Source organism: Periplaneta americana, chromosome 13 (assembly GCF_040183065.1).
Source record: "Periplaneta americana isolate PAMFEO1 chromosome 13, P.americana_PAMFEO1_priV1, whole genome shotgun sequence".
Classification (NCBI taxonomy): domain Eukaryota; kingdom Metazoa; phylum Arthropoda; class Insecta; order Blattodea; family Blattidae; genus Periplaneta; species Periplaneta americana.
Genome location: NC_091129.1, coordinates 53,772,195 through 53,791,251, shown reverse-complemented (window position 1 = coordinate 53,791,251; position 19,057 = coordinate 53,772,195). Strand labels below are relative to the sequence as shown.

The 19,057-nt window shown below is 36.1% G+C and overlaps 1 protein-coding gene across 2 annotated transcripts in view; it reads right to left on the bottom strand.

Annotated features, from left to right (window-relative positions):
- LOC138711914 (cytochrome P450 6j1-like) overlaps positions 1–19,057 on the bottom strand; it is a 90,781-nt gene that overhangs the window by 60,565 nt on the left and 11,159 nt on the right. Inside the window, exon 2 of one of the 2 annotated variants that reach the window (XM_069843217.1) lies at positions 11,744–11,958. The exons of the other annotated variant lie outside the window; for it this stretch is intronic. The gene's annotated coding sequence lies outside the window, so the exon portion shown is untranslated. The remainder of the gene's footprint in view (positions 1–11,743; positions 11,959–19,057) is intronic. 2 annotated transcript variants of the gene reach the window in all.

The window sequence follows — 19,057 nt, the reverse complement described above, 5'->3', positions numbered from 1 at the left end:
TTGTGGTGCACAACGACGTTTCAGAGAGTTTTCTCGGAGTAACCTCGTTTCTTTTTCCATTTTCCCCCTCATTCCCTGTAACACCTGCAATAATAAAAAAATAGGTTGGGATGAAGTCTTGGGGTAGTATAAGTCTCTCAGATCTTTTTGGCTCTTGTGAGGAAAGAGAAAGTTAGCAAGAGAGCCTTTATGATGGTCGTTCTGTGCTAGGTTGGGTCAAGGAAAGGAACTAGGGTAGATAATGGAGGAACAATGACACTGATGAAAAGTGTGCTCAGTTGCTTAGAAGAAATCGACCTGTAAGCGAGATGCCGCCGATAATTTTTAAACAAAAAATATAGTGGGCCTACTAAAAGAGCATGAACAAGAGAGATCGTTCTCAATATGTACAATTTTGTGAGGAAATAAGGAAAGTATTAAAAAATAAGATACAGACTAACAGAAACAAACAAGGTGTCTCTAACAAAGGTGAAGAGGATTTTTCGTGAACAAAAATAACATGGAGCTGAAGAAACATCAATGAGTGCATGAGGAAAGAAACGGTCGATGGGAAAAGACCGCTACTAATATTGATGACTTTGACAAACGCGTGATACGGCGAACGATTCACGAATTCTATATTTTGCACAAAATTTCTCCTACAATTTCGGAGCTATTACCCATTATTTAGTGGGGAGCACTAGTTTAAGGAGTATTTTGAGAGAGTTAGGATTCAAGTGGAAGAAGATGAGGAAAAATAGAAGTGTATTGATCGAGAAGTAAAGAATATCATCTTCATCAGTCATAAAGTTCATAGAGGAAGGCCGATCTATCTTCTTTCGTGAAGACAACTATATACTGTACATACAAGTCACAATGATAAGAGTATAGAATGGAGGTCATAATAATAACAAATTACAATGAAAGCAGTTGTAATAGTGTAGTGGAAAAAGATTTCTAACAATAACAATAAACGCACAGTCTGTAACGTTTTATTATATTCTGTGTTCGTGAATTACGGGCATTATAGATCTATTTACACGCGTTCTGAGTGTACTTTATACTGTCACGGGGATTGGCAGGCGGGTCTCGGTTGGGAGGCAACATATAAGTTGAATAGTGACTCGCTTCTTAGCTTAACATTTAAAATTCTAGGTACCAAAAGATCTGCGATGCTTATATTGAGTTTTCGAAGCTCTAATCCTCGAACTGGGCGTTTTCTAATCCACAGTGGTTGACTACACTAAGGTTCACTGCGTACTCATGCTTCTAACAGACAACCCCACTCGCCCCTAGACCAGGTTCGTTTGTGTATCGCCAGTCGGTCCACTCCCAAAAGTTATTTCTTTATTTATATATTTATTTATTTATGTATTTATTTATTTATTTATTTATTTATTTATTCTGGTGTAGTTAAGCCATCAGGCCTTCTCTTCCACAACACCAGGAATACAAATACAATAATAGAAATAAACAGAAAAAAATAAATACACTATATACAAAATAAACCTACACAAGAAATAAAGAGAGAGAGAAAGAAACACTATAAACAAAGTAAAGTCACGCAAAAATATGCACAGGTTGCAGTCACACAAATTTTGAATGCGTGATTAAGTATCATAATTAATTGTATCCTAACTAATTAACTAACATAAACAAGAAACTTGGAATTTTAATCTAGATTAAAAAAGAAAAAGAAAAAAAAAACACAAATCAATACTTCTAGCAAAACCTAAAAAAAGTTACTCGGTCTCTGAAAAAAAAGCCTAACAAGCTAAATTGTCCCAACAAGAAGCCGCTATTTTCACAGTCAGACATGCTAGCCGTTACTTCAAAGCGGTTGACCGAGTTCCGATAGAGTTTGAAGAACCAAATTCATTCACACCATAATTATTATCGTTAAAGTCTGAAGTCTCATAAGTCATTAATTAGTAGTTAACAAGATAAATGGAGACATATGTAAGGAACTTAGTTTAAATACCAAAATCCAAGATCAAAGACTACAGTGGACACAGCATATCTAAAAACACAGTACAACAGATCTTCTGATATTTTAATTGAACAACCCAAAACACACGATACAGCTAGGCCCATCAACCAGGACTACAATTGGGTGTTGAAACCTAATCTGATAGAATCAACACTTTTGGATGACGATGATGACGACGTTGATATGTTTTTTTCTCTTTATTGTTATGAAATTAAATTTAAGTGAACCTTTTTAAATTGTTGTGACTCTGAAATTTACGGAACATTGATATGGAAAAAATAAAACAATTGTAAAATAAAAATAATCACAGGAGAACCAAGCCCTTTAAACTTTTCCCATATTTCATTTGAGCAATATGGCAAAATATGTGTTAGAAATCGAACTCCTTTCTAACGTAAGGTAAATCCTGGCTCACTGTTAGTTAGAAGGAATGTCGATTTTCCTTGCTGGTAACCCAGCTTGAAATCTCAGCATATCCAAGTTAAATTTTATGGTGAACAAGGACTGCTGCGTTGTAGGCTTTGCAGGGGTACTCCCGTTTCATCTGCTGCCATTGTCATTAATCATCATGCGGTGCTATGTAGTTCGCCTCCCATAGTGAACCGAGGACAGCGCTGAACAGGCCGCAAGAAGTACGGCACAGTCGATATGGAGCATATGGATTTTGAAGGCTTATAAATCATTGTACATGGTTTCCTCCGGGATGAGAGTGAATCTACTGTATGTGTCCCGCATCATACATTACTCCACGTAAGAGAATCCAGTCTCTGATATAGGGATCCAGGAAAAATTGGCGATTATGTCTCATCTATATTGAATTTTGACGCTGAATTATCCCAGCAATTGAGAGGAACTTTTAATTAAATATTGCAGAGTTAATCAAGCCTAAGTTACTGGTATTCCCACCCAATTGCACGGTCGCCATGTGACACGTTGTGCGTTAGGGCAGGGATCGGCAAAAATATCATCGTGATCACTAGAAATAGTTACGTTGCAGGGGCAGCGTAGTAAACTGTCTTTGCTTCACCCCCTCCCTTTCGTCCAACTCCCCTACAACTCCAGTACACAGGCATCTGTCAGTGGCGGATTACCTGATTATATTTAGACTTATTGGGTGCTATTCATAGACATTTCGCAGCACGCGCTACGAGCATACTAAGCTAGCCCCGGTTATCCACTGGTTACTAGTACAGAATTCAAATCGTATCCTATCGCTAACACTGGTTTATGAATACGAAAAACGCTGATCATCCATCGGAAGCCCGCGCTAAAAATGTCTATGAATACGGCCCATTATTTCTGCACGGTTGCCATGTGGGACGTAGTGCGTTAGGCAGGGATTGGCAAAAATGTCATCGTGATCACAAGCAATAGTGACGTCGCAGGGGCAGCGTAGTAAACTGTCTTTGCTTCACCCCCTCCCTTCCGTCCACCTCCCCTACAACTCCAATACACAGGCATCTGTCAGTGATGGTTTACCTGATTACATTTAGGGTTATTATTTGTCAAATCCTTCAACGTCTGTTCGGAAACGTGTGTTTAAGGAAGACCGGGAGAAACAGTATTTGTTATGCACATGGCGACAGTGATACGCCTCTTGTGTTCTAAGATTCTAATGGGCACTTATAAATCAAACATATGGAGACAATACGACACGTCATAAAATTATCACGAAATCTAGGTAAGCATGAACATATTCAATGTAATTGTAAACTGAAATATATATAGTAGAAAATAAGTATAAAGAATCATATTCTTTTCATAAGGCTGGACGGGGCGAGGCAATTAAAACATTAAAAAAACTAAATTCAATTGATATCAGTTCCGGTAATAAATATGATGAAACAAGCTATGAGTCAAAGGGAACTCCAAGTAAGTTATGTTACTGCTTTGGAAATCGCAAAATTATTGCAGTGCTACAATGGAGGGCAGTTTATTTAAACATGTCTGATTAAAATTCCTAATATTATCTGTCCCGAATAACCTGATGCTTTTAACAGTATGAAATTATCCACGCGGACAATGTAGAGGAGGATAACTGTTGAAGCCACAAATAAAAATAACTCCGAATGTGAGTACTACAATACAAATACAATGTATTTTATAATTAAACAATGTAACTATATGTAGCTATGTACTATATCCAATTGATATGTTGTGAGTTGGAAGTAGTATCAGGGGTACTATAACTGTAGGAGTATTATAGAAATAAATTTATGGAAAGAGATAATAAAAGAGGAAATGTAGGAGTGAAGTGAAGAGAGAAAGTTAAATACGTAAATAAATAGAGGACAGAATAGTAAGGAAATAGTAAGTGATGTGTTGTACAATAGAGAAAACAAATAATTTCAGAGAAAAGAGCTGGAAAATAATTATTAAGAGCAGGTAGATTTGAGAATAGAGAATAAAATAAATAAATAAATAATATAAATTATTAAGGAGGGGAATATGTAATATTTAATAGGAAAGCGAGAAATGGAAGGGAAACAGTCTACGTATGAGAGAGAGAAAAGAATAGGATAGATAGGGAAGAATAGATAGCAATTCATTTAAAACAGAAGAATGGGAAGTAATCAGGAAATACTTGGCAAATGAATATATTAATAGAAAAAGGTGGTGTGTATTAAAGGGTTGATGGATCGAAAAGCAGAAATGTGATGGTCCACCATAACTATGAATTGTAAAATTGGCTGACAAATAAATATGTCATATCATATATCATATCATATCATATCATATCATATCATATCATATCATATCATATCATATCATATCATATCATATCATATATCGTCGACCTGGTTGGCAGTTGGTATAGCGCTGGCCTTCTATGCCCAAGGTTGCGGGTTCCATCCCGGGCCAGGTCGATGGCATTTAAGTGTGCTTAAATGCGACAGGCTCATGTCAGTAGATTTACTGGGATGTAAAAGATGAAATCATGAATTCATTAGCAAAGTTATATAATCAACCAACAAACTTAATTACCATTAATGCTGTGGGAAGAATGTTATATTTACTCCTACAAATATAATTGCAAATTGTGCTTTTTGTCCTGCGGGACAAAATTCCGGCACATCCGGCGACGCTGATATAACCTCTGCAGTTGCGAGCGTCGTTAAATAAAACATAACATTTAACATTTATCATATCGTATCGTATCATATCGTATCGTATCATATCATATCATATCATATCATATCATATCATATCATATCATATCATATCATATCATATCATATCATATCATATCATATCAAATTGACAGTTTTCAATTACTTATAAACCATAAAATATAGGCTACCTATAAACTGGAATCCTCTTAAACCTATAAACAATATATCAACTGATATTTTTCTAGATATTAGTAAAACCCCAAAACAATTTTAAGGTTTTAAAATGAAACCATAGGAAGTCTAAAACTTATTATAGTTAAATTACATACTTGCAGATTATATTTTCAGTCCCAGAAACTTTAGTCACACGTTTAAGAAATTATATTCTGGAAATTTGTCTGTTTTCCAACTATTCAATTTTATATTTAAAAAATAATTATTTTTCAATCACACCAATGGACTATTTCAGACTAGTATGGTTAGTGTTACACCATTCTAATATTTTCTTTTCAGAATATAATTTTAAAAATAACTTCCGTATTCTTTTTGTGCTCTTCCATCTCTGAGCATGATCAACAAGATTCTTCTCATAATTAATCTTATATCCATAAATTACACGTACAGTAGATTTTTTCCCAACTAGTCATTACGTCGAAAGCCATCTCTGTATTATACTGACAATAAATCCTGCTAGAAATCGCCTGATGAATATGACGTAACTACATAAAACAAATAAACATCGACATGGCAAACCACTGCATACAAAAAAATGACCGATAAACGTGATCTCATTACATAAAACATAATGAACTATCGTGCTGCATAATAACAGAGTTATGACGCATCAACTGGGCAAGAAAACAGAAGCGACAGGAAAGAAAGGGCAAAAAATTAAGATAAGTGAGATCGGTAAACAAAGGAGACGTCTGGACTCGACAAGGAGAGGAAGTGAACTACCGGAAATCAAGGACAAAAGAATTATAGTTTAAGAAACTGGGGTTTAAAGAAGGAAAGCATAAAGAGAAAGACAAAAAGCAATGGCGCAGGAGACAAGGGCACAAACGGCAAAGGTGAGGAAGAATGAATAGTGAGTGAGGAATGGTGATTATGGTGAGGAAAAGTATAGTGAAATAGTTAAATAAAAAGTCATGATAGTAAGTGTAAAGTGAAGATATGGTAGCGGATATGTGGAAAGTGACAGCACAAGGAAAATGGAAAAGTGTTATATTCTAGGATCAGGAACAAAAGTAGTGTAGAGAAAATATAGTGAAAGTGTACAGAAGATAAACAGTGCATGAACAGAAGTAAAGTTTAGTAGGGCATGAATGACATACGGACTTTTTATTGGTAGTGCTGTGGGTGATTGGAAAGGGAATGGAAAAGGTGCTGTTACGGGGCGATAAGTTGGTAAAAACAGGTTAGTTTGAATGTATAAATAGGACAGAGTAGAGTGAATGTACTCTTTGGTAGGTTATGGTCATAAAAAACATAAAAAGAGAACATATCTATGATGAGATTAATAGTATATTATTGTAGTTAGAAGGCTATGGGTAGCTCATATACAGAAACGTGGTGGCGAACAATAGCTAGTAAGCATTATGTGGAAATGTATATGGATATGAATATATGAATATAAAACATAATAATAGACATCAACATAGGCCGCACTATATGCAAGAAATATGACTGTTATGTTCCGTCATAAATTTCTTGAGAGCGTAACTACTGTAACCAGGGTGCGAATTAACGGGACGATGGGTGGATCCCCCCCCCCCTGTTGGAAAGTTATCTCCCTCTCATAAATTCATATTAATATCCCTGTCAGGGATAACTTCTATTCCCCTCACAAAATATAATTGTTTTAATACGAGTATACTTTATAAAGTATAAAATAAGCAAAAAAGTAATATTGATGTATCACCATTAAGCTGACAATCTTATCTTAAGCCTGTTCATGGATATAATTATTATTATGGTTAAGATGCAACTCTATGCAACCAAGCGTTAAGCCGTATCGAATGAGGATAATAATAATTTTATGTGTGTTATTCTCTATCTAGGATTCTATCCCCTACTCATCAGAAATCTTAATTCGTGCCCTGACTGTAACTATACACTCATAAATTCATGGCAGTATGGTAATGTATGAATGCACGGACTACACTCGCCGCGTCTATGGCTCAAGTGATAGCGTGCTCATCTTCCGTCCCTGCGGACCAGATTCAATTCCCATTCAGACCGTGGACAAAGCATAAGTTGCAGAGGGGTTTCCTCGGGGTACTCCGTTTTCCTCTATTATTTCACCATCATACTCCACTTTCCCCTCATTTCATTTACCGGTATTTGGTAGAAATAACTGGGCTGAAGTCTCGAGAGTAATACGGGTTTCCGATGTTCATATATTATAGGGGTTTGGAGCTACGGGCCCCTGAGGCTTATCAAGTTACTTCTCTGAAGATGAAACCTCGTTCTATCAGCGGCTGAGGCAGGATGACCCACCTGTCAACGTCGCTTTCACGATGCTGATTCACAAAGAGCTTAGGACTCCGTGTCCTCTTTGCTTATCAGGCTACTCGTCTTCGGATAGGACCTAGCTGCATCGGCAGGATGACCGACTTGTCAGTATCGGATTCACGAATGCGACCGAGGTCACTTCTTGCACTTGATCAATCAACGCATACATATCGTCGTTGTTCCTGCAATAACTCCTATGTGCAAAATATAAAACTTTTCAGTAGGAAGAAAAAAACCTTTATTCATCCTATAGCAGCCTACATAGGTGACTGTGAATTCTTACAATAATTTACAATTTTTACAGTTTTACAATTTTGTAATTTTTCTACAATTTTTACAATATTTTGGGGAGCTGTAGTGAGATGATGTGAGGTCCGAGGATTCGCCAAAAGATTACCCGGAATTTGCCTTATGGTTGGGGAAAACCTCGGTAAAAAAAACCTACCAGGTAGTAGTGAAAGTGTACAGAAGGTAAACAGTGCAAGAACGAAAGTAAAGTTTAGTAGGGCATGAATGATATACGGACTTTTATTGGTAGTGCTGTGGGTGATTGGAAAGGGAATGGAAAAGGTGCTGTTGTGGGGGGATAAGTTGGTAAAAATAGGTTAGTTTGAATGTATAAATAGGACAGAGTAGAGTGGATGAACTGTTTGGTAGGTTATGGTCATAAAAAACATAAAAAGAGCACATATCTATGATGAGATTAATAGTATATTATTGAAAGAAATATAATTACATATAGGAGATTTTATTATTTATTGTATCACTATTTAAGTTATTTAATAGAGCAAGAATCTGAAAATCGATAAATATATCACATAGGAGTTATTGCAAGAACAACACGATATGTTGCACAATGGGCTAAATTATGCCTAAGAATCCAGCCCTCGAAAAGCCAGGCCTCCTAGGTTACACTAGGACGGACGGTTTTTTCTTCCTCCCCCCCCCCCAAGACCGGGGGCCGACTAGTATGTTTACATGACAAAACTTTCATTTGGAAGCCAACTATTGTGCAGTCCCTTCACCTGGTTTAAACGAGATTCCGGGAAAACACAACACACTGCCTGCCACATAACACTCTCGCGGCTCGATAAGAATAGTAGTAACTTAGGTTTGATTCTCTGTGCTACCGTTATTGCTAGACTTCGTATTTCAGCTACCTATAAACTGGAATGAAGTTCTCTGTTTCGAAGATATGTGACGTCACAGCGCAGGTACAGGTACGTTCGTATACGAAATAGTTACACATCCTCTGGCCTCTTCCTCTAGAAAGTGAAAACCGGGACGCAACTATATATAGTGAGAAGTCTTATCGATCACTGCTTTTACTAGTCGCATTATTTAAATAACTACAGCTTTGTTGCTGATTGAAGGTTCATTGCAGAGGTAAAATGTCGAAGCGTGTAATATTGCGGGGCGTAGTTGAGGATATTTGAACTAATATTTTCACTGTCATTAAAGACAACATTACATATAAATTGTGTAAAACAAACGTAAAAGTGACAAAAACAGTGCACAGAAAGTGTTTTGAACGTAACCCAAGAGAAAAAGTACCATCACAATCTTAAAATCATGAAGGCGTTTAGCATGGATTTGTGTAGCCTACCATGATGTTCAGTGCAAACATCCCAATTAATAAATTAAGTAATCTACATTTTAGGGAATTTCTAGAAAAGTACATAGAAAATTAGTGGTTTTCAGTGATGAGGGACATATGCAATATCCTAATGAAACACGAAAAAATATCATACGATAAGAATATCTTGTAGGCCTACTACATCATGCACCAATAACGTCATGTGCCATTGACAGAATTTCTTGCAATATAAATCATTTCAAGTGACATCCGCATATGTTAAAGTTCTGTAATTTACGAATGCACGTTATTAGGCCTATTCACTGCAAAGATCACGACGAAAATGAACATCACGGCTTAAGCATGTGCTTACTAGCATAGCTTCAGAATGTCGGGAGTTGACTGTACTCCACGAACACGCAGCGAGACGTGTTTGTTTATGTCCTTGTCCGTTGCATTACCTGTGTTAGCGTATTATATACCCAATGTGTCTTTAACTTCAGTCTTTAGGTAGCTGGAATACGAAGCCTAGTTATTACTACTATAGTGGAACCCGGTTATCCGTCACCTTATTGACCGATTGTCAGATTATCCTACTTTTTTTCTAGGTCCTATTTTCTTTTTGCTGCAGAAAAAATTATGAAGTACTGTACATTATGTTTCTACATAGTTTTCCTACAGAAGGTTATTACAAACCTTTACTCTTATTGCAAAGTATGTAGTAGAAATGCTTCGCTGTCAGCAACAGAAATAGTTACTTGTAAAATAATCATTATTTGCTTCCAAAGAAACTACACCAAGAATTTCCACAAACCCGTGTACAATCCAGCCCCTAACCTTACTATTCGAGTGGCCGTACTGTATAACTTCTATGCAAAAGTCTTCCACAGTTGTTAAAGAAAACGTATTGTGTTAAGTATCGAAAAAATTACAAATAACTTAAGTGAGAGGTTTAGGAAAGAAGAAACTGTGGTTAATGCTACTTTAGAGTAGGAGATTGGCGTTACAACTGTACGCGATTTAACAAAAAAAGAAAAACAAAAAGGATAAAGTGTATAAAGTACTGTATGTACAGTACGATCATTTAATCCTGACAGTCACCGGAGATGTGCGCCTGGGTCAGGCGAGTCCATTTAGTTACGCCAAGGGGTGTTTGGGTTAGTCACTCGCTTGCCTTCGGAGCGATCGGATGTCATGTATGCGGTAGAGCGGTATGTTTCCAGTACATTTAAGCTGTACTGCATTCCTTTACCGATCGCTCGCTCTTATCTCTACTCCGGAACTCTCCCCACTCCTCCTATTACTTCCCCTCTTTCAAGTCGCTGAGCTGTCAGGACTAAATCGGACTGTAAATCTACAACATGAGACTTCAAGTATTCCTCGCAGACAATCATCAGCCATCAACCTTCGGCTCTTAAGAACCCATCGTTGACAACCGAAGTTTTAATGAACTCCTGATCCACTACATAACACGTTAAACATAAGACCACGAAGGAGTTCACGAAATTATGTATTATGCACTTAATTTATAAATATCTTTTATAGTACGGGTTATCCAATTTTTTTTATTAACCATTCAGTCCATCTCCTTCGTTACCACGGATAATAGAGGTTCTACTATATAGAACGAGAGAAGAAATCACTTTACTGAGACACATCAATGTTTAGGTCGGTATGTCGTGTAACACAAGTGTTCGGAAGAAGAATATCAGTAATAAACCCAAAAATAAAAACTTAAAATTAAATGACATCGATGGTGTAACAGTCCAAAAAGGGCCAATGCCGATCAGACGACTGCTGGCCTCACGTCCTCAAGTTCATCACCCGACCAGTACGGGGGTAACACATGGACAGCACGATGATCCTCCCACACCGTTATAGCTGGCTTAAGAAACCCGATTTCGCTCCTCACTGAAGCTCCCAAATTTATCGCAATGCTGGGTGGTCACCGATTCCATAAACTGGTCGAAATTTCATGAAAATGTTTTTCGTTCCCCATGAGGACTCGAACCAACGCTCATTTAGTAGCTTTAATCCAAATCATGACGCCATATACGACGCAGTAACGGCGTGGGAGCACAATATACAACATAATTTAAAAAAAAGTGGTAGCGGAAATTAATCATTACACATTTCTTAAGAGAATGAAATATGACCGCTTCCCAAGCGCGCTTTACATCAAAAACCGAAAGCAAGAGTTGTTAATGGAGAAAAATTCGCTCCGACGCCGAAGATCGAACCCGGGATCCCCAGTTCTACGCACTAGATGGTGGAAGCGGTAGAGGCATGTAATGTCTCTATCGCTTGATCCGAAGGGTTATGGGTTCGAGTCCCGCCTCGGACATGGGTGTTGTGTTTCGTAATAGTACAAGAAAACGGAAAAACATAAAAAGAGAAATCAAAGAAAAAAACTTTAGGAAAATGGTCTCTGGTCGGTTAAAAAAATGTGTTTTGATCCTCGGCACCAGAGCGAATTTTTTTCCATTAACAACAAATAATAACCGTAACAGATAATTCTGTATGACCAAAAAAATTAACCTTTACATAAACGAAAGGAAGGGGATTACGTACCTGACTAGGAAGCTATATCTACAGAAACCACATTTTGGAGAAGAACTGCACCAGAGGCTCGAACAGTAAATTTAATGATGATGAATATAATCACTTTTGTCGTGATAGTTCTGTCTGATATCCTATGTTGAGACCTTTACAGTAGAGAGCGTTCCGTAAGAGTCGATGCTGATATCTCTTGAAGTCCTCTGCACTGCTTTCTTAACCAATGGAGACTAAAATCAGAGAGCAATTCCTATGCAGATGTATCATTAGTGCATTTTTTGTACATGGCATTCCATAAGAACAGCACGCAAACAAACGCATTATAGTTAATTATACACATCCGGGGGCATTCGTCCTTGGAAGTTCTTAGGAACCTATTTAGCAGGACGGAGAAAGAATATTTTTATGCTTTGTTCTCCTTTTAGAATTCTAGTAGGTTCTTTGTGCGTGTATTTCGAAGTTACATTGTACTGTTTTTGGATTTTTTCACATCACTATAAATTATTTTGTAAAAAAAATAATGATAAACGTATTTTCTCGTTTTCTGCCTGTATAATTTTCGTTACAAGTCAATCTGATCCGCGTTCAGTCTCCGGTGTTGTAGTGATTGTTGTAGTATTTCATTTAAACTGCAGAGGTTATTCAGCATCGAAATTCAACATGAGAAAAATGGCCGATGAATTTTTTCTGCTGCCCTCTTATCAGGGACAGAGTTCCATTACGTGCCTTCAGGAGGCTATATGACACGGAATTAACAGCTATACAGCCCATGCATTTTGTCAAGACACTTACCCACTCTTCCTACAAAGCTGCGCACGAGATCGGATGAGTCTACTTACAAATCATAGGGGAATTGGTTAGTTTTTGCCTTGAACTCTGTAGACACACGCCCGACCTTCCCTTCTACTTTTACCCCCTTCACAGAAAAGTTGTTCCCGTACTGCACTATCTCGAGTGTCTTCACAAAATGCATGAGCTGTACTCTCGAAGGAAGTACTCCAAGAATTTTATTGTCATTTAAATACCATGGCCCTCAACCAGGTTTGCATTTAAATGCCAGGTCAGCAAATGCTGGATTAGCGAGGATTACAATATTGAATTAAAAATTGGTTAATACATTAGTGCTTTGTGTTCACGTATTTTGTTTTTTCCTGAATTGGTTTGTGCCATGCTGACAATGTATTCATAAGTGTGATTTCTTTTATACTTTGTATACTTCACAGACGGGCAAAATAAATTATTGGGCTCTAGTTGGTGGTGATAAAAAGTACTGGTAGTGAATTTGGTGGGATTTTTGTTATTATCCTAAATGAAGTTATTGAAGGATGCACTTACCTCATTGACAGTATTACAACATGGTACCATTAATATAACTTACAAAATAATGTAATAATTTAGATACCGTCTAAATATAAAAAAGAAGTGTTATTAGGACTACAACGGAAAACGAGGTTTTAAGACTCACTTTCTTAATAGTATTTACGATATGAATATCGTAATGTTTCATATTACAATACGAGTTTGATAACCAGTCGAGTATTGTAATATGAAATTACGATAAGTACATCGTACGTTTTATTAGCTTTGATGAAAAAAATATTTTTTTAATAATAATATTTGCGTTATTTTCAATACTTTTGAACATGTATTTTCTGGAGAGGCGATTGTATTGTTATTAGTTTCTTCCTGCGAGAGACGATTCGTTTATGTTTGTTTTATTAGTTTTGAACACGATAGGGTTTTGTTTATAACAGAAGAACAACAGTACCAGGAGAAAAAAAAACATTATGCATCTTGATTACACAACTGTTAACACTATATCACTTCGGAATACGTAGTTTATCGCTTTCGCGTGTTAAATATCAGGTACGGTACCTTGTTGACTAGTTTCAGTCTTTTGTAGTCTTTCTTCAGAACTGGTTGGTCCTGGTCTTCGCGCCTTCTGTTTGCGTTTCCTATGGGGGTATGTTTGTGTAATGTAATGTGGACTCAAAAAGTGTATGTGTTCTGAAATTGAGTTGTGTGTTGAGAATTTCATGCGGTGTGGTTTTGTGTACCTGTATATTTCGTATTGTTCTAGTGCGTTTAGTTTATGGTTTCTCGGTTGGATATGTAGAATTTCCATGTTACGTTAATGTTGCTGTATGTGTGTTGATATTTGTGATGTTTTCTGTATATGTGGAAGTTTTTGTAATTTTGTTCTAGCTGTGATGTGTTCTTTGTAACGTGTATGAAATGATCTGCCTGTCAGTCCTATGTAGAAGTTTTCGCAGGTGTTGCATTTGAGTTTGTATACCCCTGTGTAGTTGTATTTATTTGTTTGTTTGTTTGTATGTATTGTTTGTGTATTGAAATGCTTTTGTAGAGTGTTTCTTATTTTGTATGCAATATTGTAATTTAATTTCTGGAATGAGGTTGCAATTTTATGTGTGTTTTTGTTTTCGTATGTTAGTGTGATGTATTTTTTGTGTTCTTGTGTTTTTGTTGTATGTCTATGTTGTAAGTATGTTTCGTCTTATTATGGTGTCTTTTATGTTAGGGTTGTCTCCGTTTTCTTGTGTTGTGTAATTGATTGTGTTCAGCTCTTCTTTGTAGTCTTGTTGGCATGTTGAGTACGATAGTCTGTGTACCATTGCTCGGAATGCAACTTGTTTGTGTTGTGTTAGGTGATTGAATGTGTTGTGTTGTTGTTTGTTGTTGTTGTTGTTGTTTTCTGTAGTTGACAACGAACTCACATTCAATAATCTACAGAACCCACAACAACAACAACACATATATACAACCCAACATAACACAAACAAGAAGCATTCCTCGGTACGCAGACTACTCGATATGCCAATGAGCCAACAAGGCTACAAAGAAGAGCTGAACACAATCAAATACATAACACAAGAAAACGGATACAACCCTAACATAAAAGACAACATAATGAGAAAGACAAAACATAATTATAAAAAACATAGAAATACAACACAAACACAAGAACACAAAAAATACATCACACTAACATACGAAAACAAAAACACAAACAAGATTGCAACCTCATTCAAGAAATTAAATTACAACATTGCATTCACAACAAAAACACTGTACCAAAGCATCTCAACACACAAACAACACAAACAAACAAATACAACCACACAGGCGTATACAAACTGAAATGCAACATCTGCAACAACTTCAACATAGGACAGACACATTATGAAGAACACATCACAGCTAGAACAAAATTACAAAACACTTCCACATACACAGAAAACATCACAAATACCAACCACACTTACGGCAACATAAACATAGACATAGAAATTCTACACATCTAACCGAAAAACCAGAAACTAAACACACTAGAACAATACGAAATATACAGGCACGCAAAAGCACACCCACATGAAATTCTCAACACACAACTCAATTTCAGAACACATACACTTTTTGAGTCCACATTACACTACACAAATACACCCCCCACAGGAAACGCAAACAGAAAGCGCGAAGACCAGGACCAATCTATTCTGAAGTAAGACCACGACAGGCTGAAACTAGTCAACAAGGTACCGTACCTAATATTTAACACGCGAAAGCGATAAACTACATATTTCGAAAAAAAAGTTGTTAAAATGATTTTAAACAATGATTCAGATATTGAAAATGCTGCAAATTCTGCAATTTAATGTTTAGTACCATCGAAATCCCGTGTAAGATATAAAGTGATATATATATATATATATATATATATATATATATATATATATATATATATATATATATATATATATTGAATATTAGTATTCCAAGAAAAATGTAGGAAGTGTGTTGAACATATTGTTGTTAATGTTTATAATAAATCAAATCAATTCCATTTTATTTTATTTTATATGTGACATTACGCAACCTGTTTGGTAATAGCAGTATCATTACTTAACTAATTGCGTAATGAATGTGTTTACAATATTTTTATTAGTTATGTTAAGTCCACATTACATAAAGAAAGTGGATAAATAATTTTACCACATTGAAGTTTTATTTTTACTTTTTCTGTATTAGACAATTAAAAGATGTCCTAGAAGCTAATTTTGCGCGAACTCCAAAAATGACTTCGAATTTTCTATAATAGGTCAGATAGTGTTTCTCAGAATGTTGTTGAAAGTTATTATGTTTGTGAATAAAAACAATAAGTAATACTATTTAAAAAAATGCGTGTACCTTATTGTATCCTTGATTAAAATTTTAATTACGTGCATGAATTACCGTTTAAGAAGGTACAGTATAATAAGATTTGCAAAATGCACGTAAGAATAATTTAACGTCAACTGATGTCATTACGCTTAAAATTGTGCTTCTGTGATACTGAAATTCGTAAATATTCTGTATTTTCTGTTTCCTTTTGGGTCTCATAGATCAGCGGTTTCCAACCTGCGGACCGCGCACCCGGGTCCGCGAATGATTTGAAAGGAGTTTGCGGAATCGAAGTGTGTTTTGAAGCGATATTTTAATTAAACTTAACTTTGTCATTTTGTCTAATTTTTCTTAGTTTGTTGGAATATTTTTTGTTTAGATCCTATCTCAGATTTCGGAGTCACTGAATAAGATTGTCTAACGGAACTTTCTTGGTTTACAAATCTTGCCTACTATCCGAATCCGAGTCTTATACGTGCACACTGTTAAAAGTTAGATTCCGAAGCCGGATTTTCCAGAGTTGTGTGTGTGCGTTCGTGCGTGAGTGTGTTTATTGTCATCAAAATTATGTACAATTTATATATCATTTGTTAATGGTGGTCCTGTTGCATTTCTGTTTTCCAGGAAACCACCCTTAACTACATTTTACTATTAATAACTATTGCTATATTTAATATTCCATACTACGTACAATTATTCTAGTTTTGCAAATCTAGTCTTTTAGGTAGAGCTCCCTGTAAAGCAGAGTTGAATAATTTCAAGGGAAAAATTGTTCCGGGGCCGGGTATCGATCCCGGGACCTCTGGTTGAACGTACCAGCGCTCTTACCAAACGCCAGCCCACGCGAGTTGTGTGGATATAAAGGGAAAACTTGAGACGGTGTCGGGTGGAGTTCCCGGGTAGCTCAGTTGGTAAGAGCGCTGGTACGTTCAACCAGAGGTCCCGGGTTCGATACCCGGCCCCGGAACAATTTTTCCCTTGAAATTATTCAAATCTGCTTTACAGGGAGCTCTACTTGAAAGACTAGATTTGCATAATATATACGTCACTGTGTACGTTAACAGAAAACCACAATTCCAAGCCACACAGAGATTGTGTGCACTCGATGTGGGTCTCTGGCGTTTCGTCAGCCCACGCGAGTTGTGTGGATATAAAGGGAAAAGTTGAGACGGTGTCGGGTGGAGTTCCTGGATAGCTCAATTATTCTAGTTATTTCTTAACAACAACCCTTTCGCTTTAATTGATATAAATATACAGGGTGTCCCATTTATCTTGTGCAGAACGAGGGGCTAACATGAGTGTGGAGATTTGGTGCATGTAACTACATTATGGTACAAGATACACGTGACGTCATCAATTTTTCAAATAGCACTACATACTTTAATCATGTTATAGTAGGAGCCAGCGATTTTGGCAGACGGATTTTTTTAATCTGAACTCCAGAGCGAGTTACTCACCGATGCAAGGTCGGCTGATGTCTCTGCAGCAAGCAAACTGAAGCTGGAATGTGTAGGACATAAGAGTAAACATACAGGCTCGAGATCTGAGTGGATTTAGATGGACAGTCACTTCTAAAATATATGCACATTCAGCTGAACTATAGAACTGCAGTAGTCTATAATGTGTACATGTACGTATATGAAAAGGGACCAGTTTCCGGCACACATTTTTCGAGATAATTCCAGTTGCCGCTGCATAGTCTTTTCCTCGATACTATAAAGTATAAATACCAATCTATATAATAAAAAAGGCTATTCTATAATCAACAGACTGACTGATTCGTCAACTTAAATATCCTTAAACTCTATACGTAGATTTCTGTTAATCCTTAGTTAATAGATAAGACTGAGTTTTACGAAATACGAACATTAAGAGTTGGAAAATAGGAGGCAGTAATGATCAAAATAATTATACCGATTAATTTTTTAACCAGCCTTTAAATTTAAAACTAGGACTCACTCATAAAATTGGGTTAGACTATTCATCTCATCTCTCAGAATTGTTTCTAAAATGTATAAGGAATGTAAAAAAAAAATTCAGTTTCATGTACTCCCTTCAAATAGCTTTTTTTTTTTCACTTCCTAACGGAGCATAGAGGAGAGAGAAAGGAGTTGACGGTTTTAAAAATTCACTAAAGTATATTTAACTAGAGGCGTAAAATTTAATACTCTTTACAATTTTGGTTAAACATTCTTAGATTCTTAAAATACCATCTAAAGTACTGGTGAAAAGGCAGAAGGGTGTGAGAAATCTCATGTCATCCGATCTCGACGAAAATCGGTATCTGGGCATTTGCGATCACAGAATACGAATAAGGTATTATTTTGTCCTACTTTGTCCCTGAAGTTGTAGAGTGGGAAAAAAATGGGTGAAAAATTAAATTAGATATCTTAATGGTTTTTGAGACGAAAATTACGAATAATACAATTGGTGCGAATTCAATATGGCAGTTTCAGTACTATGAATTATATTTTTAAAAAATAAGACATCGGATAACTCAGATCAACATAAACACAGTTAACACATGTACAGTATTTAACTGGGTAATATAACACATTTCGATAGTATACATTTAGTAAAACTCCAAAAGTGTAATTTTTATATATTCTGAATGAATTTTATGTTTGAATTTAGTATAGTCATCAGCCAATACCTCTAGATTAACAAAGAACTTTTTAGAGTCCATAAAATACAGTATTTATTGTGAATGGTAATTATATTTTTCAATTGGTGCAATTTGTGCAGGTAAAATTGGTTTCTCCAATATTTTGTACGATTTTGAATATTTTAAAATGCTTTCTTCTCTGTTTTATTCACAATGTGTGTGTTAAGAAATTATTTCCCTTGCAATATCCATTGCAGTCCTATTTACTATACCTTTATATAAATATAACTTCCGCGGCATGCAATTTTACCCAATTAATCAAATTAATATTTTGATCAATAAGAAGAATCATAATTTTACTAACATGAATTGTCGCACAACTAGCAGAAGATCCTTACATTATTACTGGACAAATCATGTATATTGATCTGGTAAGGGTAGCATTATATATAGGCCTATATGCAATGCTTTTTTCCTTTTCATTTAGAAAATGTAGAAGGCGTATTGTAAAATTATTGCGAACGAAAGTAATTTACATGTATTTA